At 40.1% G+C, this 7500-nt stretch overlaps 1 protein-coding gene across 8 annotated transcripts in view; it reads right to left on the bottom strand.

The window, feature by feature from the left end:
* LOC143032826 (hexosaminidase D-like) overlaps positions 1-7500 on the bottom strand; it is a 196507-nt gene that overhangs the window by 51325 nt on the left and 137682 nt on the right. Inside the window, exon 5 of one of the 8 annotated variants that reach the window (XR_012967135.1) lies at positions 2324-2401. The exons of the other annotated variants lie outside the window; for them this stretch is intronic. The gene's annotated coding sequence lies outside the window, so the exon portion shown is untranslated. Of the gene's footprint in view, positions 1-2323; positions 2402-7500 lie in introns of those variants that run through there. 8 annotated transcript variants of the gene reach the window in all.

The raw sequence follows: 7500 nt of genomic DNA, 5'->3' as shown, positions 1-7500 counted from the left end.
TTTTTTTTTTTTTTTTTTTTTTTCCTGAACATTAGCGGTCATTTTTTTATCATTTTTATTAATATTATTTTTTCTTTACAAATTATCTCTAAAATTACATGTTTAGTGTCGTTTACTCTAAGTTTTAAGGATCTAAACCAGTACATTCACTGTGATAACTACAATTTTTTCTGAGCAGTTTAACGGCAAAAATTTGAATACGTTTTCTGTGCATCACTGGAAGAACCAAAATTATTTCTATTCTCACCACGTGATCAATATCATTTTGAGTTACGTATTTGTTTATTGATGAACTACAAGATATTTGACATCTTGGACCTATTTTCACCATGACTTGAACGTACTTTTTTTTTATTTTATAACACATTCACTATAAATCATAACTATAACTCTAAAATTACTTTTAATAATGTGACTAATAATTGTGTACGAGTTATGGAGAATGAAGTCGTGTAAAATACATAAATAAATAAATAAATAAATAAAAAAGACAGGTATCCATAGCGCTTCCTCCCCCTAAAATTGCACCAATTTGTTTGTAAAATAACAAAACTATATCCATATTGACGATTCTTTTACCCCCTTTCCGCTCCCCAAACTCTCTCTCTCTCTCTCTCTCTCTCTCTCTCTCTCTCTCTCTCTCTCTCTCTCTCTCAAGAACATAAGAATAAAGGAGACTGCAAGAAACCATAAGGCCTATACTACGCAGTTCCATGTCCATCACCACCTGTCAGCCCCATCCATAAAATTATCTAACCTTCTCTTAAATCAGTTTAAGCTCTCATTATATGGTTACTAACTCTATTCCATTCGTTAACCCCTGTATCGGGTAAACCAGTTCTTGTCTATTTCCTTCTTAAATCTAAATGTGTCCTTCTATATGTTTCTTTATCTACATTAACAATATCGTTCTGAATTAAAATACATAAATAAGAGACTTGGTGCCTTTTAAATGAGTACGAGCATAGAAAGTGATTAAATCCTCTGTGTTACGTACTATAACGAATACCCGAAAATAAGACGTGATATATCGGAACGTTGAAAATATATTTTCCATTGCTGCGTATAGTAATATATTTCTATATGCAATAGCTCTCTATCGAGAATTGTTTGATTATGATGATGATGATGATGATGATGATGATGATGATGATGATGATGATGATAGGTCAAATGCTGTCTGCAACCAGGCACATTAGAAGATTCAGGTCTTTCTGTTTTTCTTACGGATCCTGAGCCTTATGCGTTGCTATTAACCTCTTGAACACAACTTCATCACTAAAATTAATCGCAATGCATCCAGAAACTCCTACTAGTTACCAGACCGTGGTCCCACTTTTGAAACTCTCCGGGCTTCCAGGGACCCAAGGACCCCTAGATTGAAAAGACCTAGGCCATAATGTGACCCACGTAGACTCTTTTGGAAATGACGCGAGGGTAGGCCGAAAGAGAGAGAGGAAAAGAATGATGGGCGTGGCGTCTTTCTAAAGTCTGTTTATTATGCAGTCAGACAGGGTGCGCCTGTTTACAGATTAAGGATGTTAATGCACCACACCGGACATAAAAAACCTGACCCATGACGTATAAGAAGTTAGGAACCATGTTAGATATATCTTTCATTGTTGTTTGATGATACAAATTTATCTAAAATTACTTTTCACTGCGATTATCTTTTTAAAGTGACGTATACTATATAGTCAACAGTGATATAGTTGCATAGTTGTGATATTTATTAGGACAAGTTCGTATGTACGCAGTGATAATCGACACAGGAAGAAATAAAAGATAAAGCAGCTTCCGTAGTACATAAATGGTGTCTTGGATGACGTCATCAGCTCGAAGGGTTCGATGACGTCACCTGGTTGAAAGCGTCCACGTTCAGCTCTACACACTCGTCTTTGCTCGACCGAAGGAAGACATATTTGTGTGTGTGTGTGTGTGTGTGTGTGTGTGTGTGTGTGTGTGTGTGTGTGTGTGTGTGTGTGTGTGTGTGTGTGTGTGTGTGTGTGTGTGTGTGTGTGTGTGTGTGTGTGTGTGTGTGTGTGTGTAAAACAATATTTTAACACTTCGTTGAGGGAGGTTCAGTTAGAGAAGTATAATAATTACTTCGCCACTTTCTGTTGTGCAAACTCGTATGGACTTGTATGGAAAACTATCATATAGTAATTCGTCTTGAATTAACACATCATGAAGATATCGTTAGCAGAGGCTTTTTACAATACATACTATTCAGACATTTAAGAACTTATTCCTCTCCAACTAATTGCTTTTTTCATATCCAAGTCAAAACATGAAATATATAAGACATCAATATTCATTCCTCGAGATACCTTTCCAGATGAACAAAACTAACTGGAGAAAGAGAAGGAAGCCTCTTGACATATCCGTCGATCAATGACAGCTAAAAAAAAAGATAAGAAAAAATAATAATCAGATCAATAAATGAATATAAATAAATAAATACGTTTTGTAACAAATTAAATCCCTTTAAAGAATAACGTCACTTCCTGAGTTAGATAATATAATCTGTGGCATAACCCGTTATCTGTGTGGCCCAACCACCAATAACAACAACGACAACAACAACAACAGCTCAGGGCAATGCAGTGTTACGATTGACCGAGTTCTCATTATCACAGAAGACCTTTTGGTCCATAACTAGGTCGAATACTAAAAATAGACAGTTAAACGAAGAGATGAATCGACAATTGAACCAATCAAACCATTGGCAGGTATTACAGCATATTGCTTTGGGTGTTTATGTAAATGAATCTTAAAGCTTCGAACCGTGCGACATTGTACTGCCTCTACAGGAAGTTTATTCCATTCATTGACTACATGGCTGGCGAAGTTGTTTCCTCTCACTTCCAAATTGAATAAACGTCCTGACAACTCGAGACCATTACTTCTCGTCTGATTTGTATTCAGTGCGAAAATTTCATCGTTTCCGATCATGTCAATTTCCTTTAAAATATTGAAGGAAATAGGCAAGAAGTGGTTTACCAATGGAGTGGTTAACAAATGGAATAGACTTAGTAACCTTGTAGTGAGCGCTAAAACAATTGGTTGTTTTAAGAATTTAAAACAAGATTAGACAACTTTATGGATGGGGATGACAGGTGATAAAGGGACATGGAACTGCCTGGTGTAGGCCTTATGGTCTCTTGCGATCTCCTCCATTCTTATGTTCTTATCTGTTCGCCCCTGAGTCTACGCTTTTTATGGAAAATAGATTATGTAATCAGCAGAACAAAATATATAGATAATGAGTGATCAAGAAATCACGAGGAAACATGGACCCCTCATCAACGATGACATCAATCAAGGGAATAAGAACAGAAGAACATAAGAAAGAAGGAGACCTAAGGCCTACACTGGGCAGTTCCATGTCCCTTACCACCTACCATCCCCATCCATAAAGTTATCTAATACCTCTTAAAACAACCGGTAGTTTCAGCGCTCGCTACATGGTTACTAATTCTATTCCATTCGTTGACCACTCCTTTGATAAACTAGATTTTACCTATTTCTTACGAAAACCTTGAACTGTATACAGTATAAAACCTTGATGAACTGTATACAGTATAGCACAAGGGTCGTGCTAAAAAAATTCAACAAACACGTTTCTAATCCTCTTTGGTAGTGAGGCTATTTTCGCCGGTAAAGAAATTTATTATTGTGATCAAGCAGATACAAGTCTGTAGCAACTTTTTATAGAGACCTGCAGACGCTTCAGCCTCCTTATCTAAAAAAAAATGACAATCTGGTGAATCAGAAGTTGTTTCTACTCAAACGATGTAGCAAAAGCAAATAGCATGCTAGCCTAGCATGCCTGAAGAACGCAAATCTCCTAGACACTGTATTTCGGGGCTGTCGCGTTTGCCAACACCAGACACTATTGCAGACAGATGAACAAGATTATTTTACATTTGTACCCAAGACTGCTATTTTCGTCTTACCCATTTGGACAAAGACCAATGTTAAAGAACTTGTGTTCCCAAGTTCCCAACTGTGCATTCCCAATGCACTTTGTTCTGTCGAACGATTTAGTTCATCTCATGATTATGTCTTATTTGTTCAGATCAGCTGTAACGTGATTATCTTGAGCTTGCTTGTCAACTGCTCTGAGAATAAGGTCACATTTCCTGTAATTGTGCCACTTCATGTAAACATGCACGTGGATGTACAGGATGTGTGTGTGTGTGTGTGTGTGTGTGTGTGTGTGTGTGTGTGTGTGTGTGTGTGTGTGTGTGTGTGTGTGTGTGTGAGAGAGAGAGAGAGAGAGATTCATCACGGTCTTGGGCCACGTGCTGGGCTCGTGATTGACAGCTATTACCTTCCAGGATGAGAGCTCAGAGTTGTGTGTATGTGTGTGTGTGTGTGTGTGTGTGTGTGTGTGTGTGTGTGTGTGTGTGTGTGTGTGTGTGTGTGTGTGTGTGTGTGTGTGTGTGTGTGTGTGTGTGTAACATTAACGCTTTCGCTATGTACGGAGTTCCCTTAGACTGAATAAAATTCCCTAGCAGCACACAGACCACAGGTGAGGAGCCCTTATCTTGTATATTACGATTAACCATTTACATGGTAACTAATACTACAACCCGTTACTGCCCCCCACCCCACTGTGCAAAGACACTGGATTGTGGTGTAACATCAACCATAGATTAGACTATACAAGTTCTGAGCTCTCATCCCCTATAACATGATAAAACACATACACACACACACACACACACACACACACACACACACACACACACACACACACACACATTATATGTATTTCGTACATGCCAGCATCATTAAAAGAGATTATTTGAGGCGATGTCTCAAGCATCGGTTGTCTTTCCCCTCCCTCCCCCCACCGGTCCCCTCCTTCTCTCCGAACGCACCACAAACACACATCAGAACCGAACGACACAAAACCAAACCCACACCCCCTCCCTCCCTACCTCATCTGCCGAGGTGCCCTTCACTCTCTCTTTCACACACACACACACCAACGCGCAGGAAGTTTGTTCAGCGATATTCCATAAGTAGCCTTTATCCCGTATACTACAAATAAAACACAAAAATACATCTACATTGCCACAGTAAAGACATACAGGATGTATTGTAATATATAGGTAGGCGCGTGCACACACACACACACACACACATACGAGCTCTGAGCTCTCTTCCGCGTGGGAAATAGCTGTCGATCACGAGTCCAACACGTGATCCAAAAGACCAAGGTGAATACACACACACGCACACACACACACACACACACACACGCACGCACGCACACACACACACCCCTCCACACACACACACAAACACTACGTGCACTTGTACGTGTATGCGCTTCCACGTACGCGTGACACGAGTGTTGTTATACATTCTTTTTTTACGCATAATCCAGCGCCAACCTACGCCTTCTCCCCTTCACACTCCGAAATATCTCTGCCTAACTTCTGTGCCAACACGCGTGTGACTGAACACCTTACGAACGCCACAGCCAACTCTTATGAATTCATGTTTCTTCTCCTTCTCCTCCTCCTCCTCCTCTTCTTTTTCTTCTTCTTCTTCTACTACTACTACTTCTTTTGAATTCCTCTTCTTCTTCTTGCTCTTTTACTTCCTTTTAACAAGAGATGCGCTTTAAGTTGTCGGCTCTGACATACACACAGGTACATACACAAACTCTAGCACACACACACACACACACACACACACACACAAAGAAACACAAAAAGGATAACTATAGAAGAGATCTGAAAAAAATAGCTTCACACACAGAGTGCTGGATACCTGGAAATTAGATAAGGAAACAGTGTGTGCAAACACTATTCAAGATTAAAAAAAAAATTATACTGAAAGATACAAAGACGGGTCACCACGAGCATAGCTCCCTTCCCGTATAACACAACTAAGTAAATACACACACACACACAAACACACATCACACCAACTACACAAGCCCGCAGACCAAAATAGCGAACCAAAATAGCGAACACAGTGAGTAAAAAAATATATATATAATAAAATAGAATAAAACTAACACAAAGGGAAGAGTAAAAACCTGGAAATAATTCGTTAAAGTTTGAAACCCCTACAAGCTGCACTAGAACGTGAGAGTATTAATGGCTCTCAAACACAGGGAAGAGGAGGTAGTGGAAGCAACAAGACCTACCCAACCTGTACGTCCAGGCGGCAGTTTGGAGTCTATAAAAAGAAATACTTTAAAATCTCCCCTCGTAGAGTTTGTCTAGCATCAGTTTGGTTGCTGGTATTTGTATTCACTCTCCCTTGAAAAATAAATTTATATAACAAGAGATTTTCCCCCCCATACAAGAGGGATAGCCAAATCAAAGGCACGTACCTACTCCCGCCTATTTCACCCCCATCCACCACCCTTTCCATCCCTCTCCTCTTAGCTTCTCATGGATGACAAAACAAATCTACAAAATATAAAAAGAGATGTAACAAGATACAGAGCCCCATCCCCTTGTTTTGTACTGAAAACCGAAAACCTTGAGACTTCCATGGCCCTGTTTACACGGAGCAAGTTGAAAGGCAAGTCAAATGTGCAAGTTACTTGAACTGGAGGTGAAAACGAGCAAGCACATGTTTACACAGGCCACTTGTCTCTGACTTGGCCCGTGTGAACACGTACTTACTCGTTTTTCTTTCCAGTCAAGTAATTTGCACATTTGACTTGCCTCTCAACAAGGCTTAACTGGAAAGAATGACGATCAGTGTAAGTTTACAAGTGGTTAAAGAAAAAGATATCTACTGACAAGGACATCTTTCTATGCAGAACAGTAGGTCAAAACGGGGACATGGGTATACACTGCAAAAATAGACCAAAACACGTGTAAAAATGTATTCACGTGCAGGGCGCCTGGCGGACTTGTGTACTTGCAGATGTTGGGGAAGCGCAAAGTGTGTTCATGGCGTCCAAGGCCAACTTTGACGGAAGGATGCTGCACGTAGAGTTTGTTAGTGCAGCTCGAAACGGGGCAATCCCGAGCAGGCACGAACATAGATCACCGCGACACACACATACAAACACACATGCGCGCGCACGCACTTTAGGATATGCAGTACAAAATGTAGGATATAAATACGACCAAGAGAATACGAAGAGCAACAACCAAATTGATCCCCAGCCAAGCACACAAACTATCTGAGGGAAGATCAAAAGTATCAAGCCAGAGAGAGAGAGAGAGAGAGAGAGAGAGAGAGAGAGAGAGAGAGAGAGAGAGAGAGAGAGAGAGAGAGAGAGAGAGAGAGAGAGAGAGAGAGAGGGTGGGGAGGGAGGGAGAGTCAACTTCTGGAATAATCTAACAGACATAATCCAATCTAAAAATATAAGCGAATTTACAGCTAAGTCTGATAGATGGGAAAAAATGACGGGGCTTCACGAGCGTAATTGCTTTCCTCTACGTTGTTATTAGATAAATATAATTAGGTATACACGAGCAGGCACATACACGCATACACACTGACACACAACAC

Source organism: Oratosquilla oratoria, chromosome 14 (assembly GCF_046742065.1).
Source record: "Oratosquilla oratoria isolate Oo_2021 chromosome 14, ASM4674206v1, whole genome shotgun sequence".
In the NCBI taxonomy this organism is placed as follows: Eukaryota; Metazoa; Arthropoda; class Malacostraca; order Stomatopoda; family Squillidae; genus Oratosquilla; species Oratosquilla oratoria.
The sequence above is the reverse complement of the archived record's forward strand: the minus strand, read 5'-3'. Positions and strand labels throughout refer to the sequence as shown.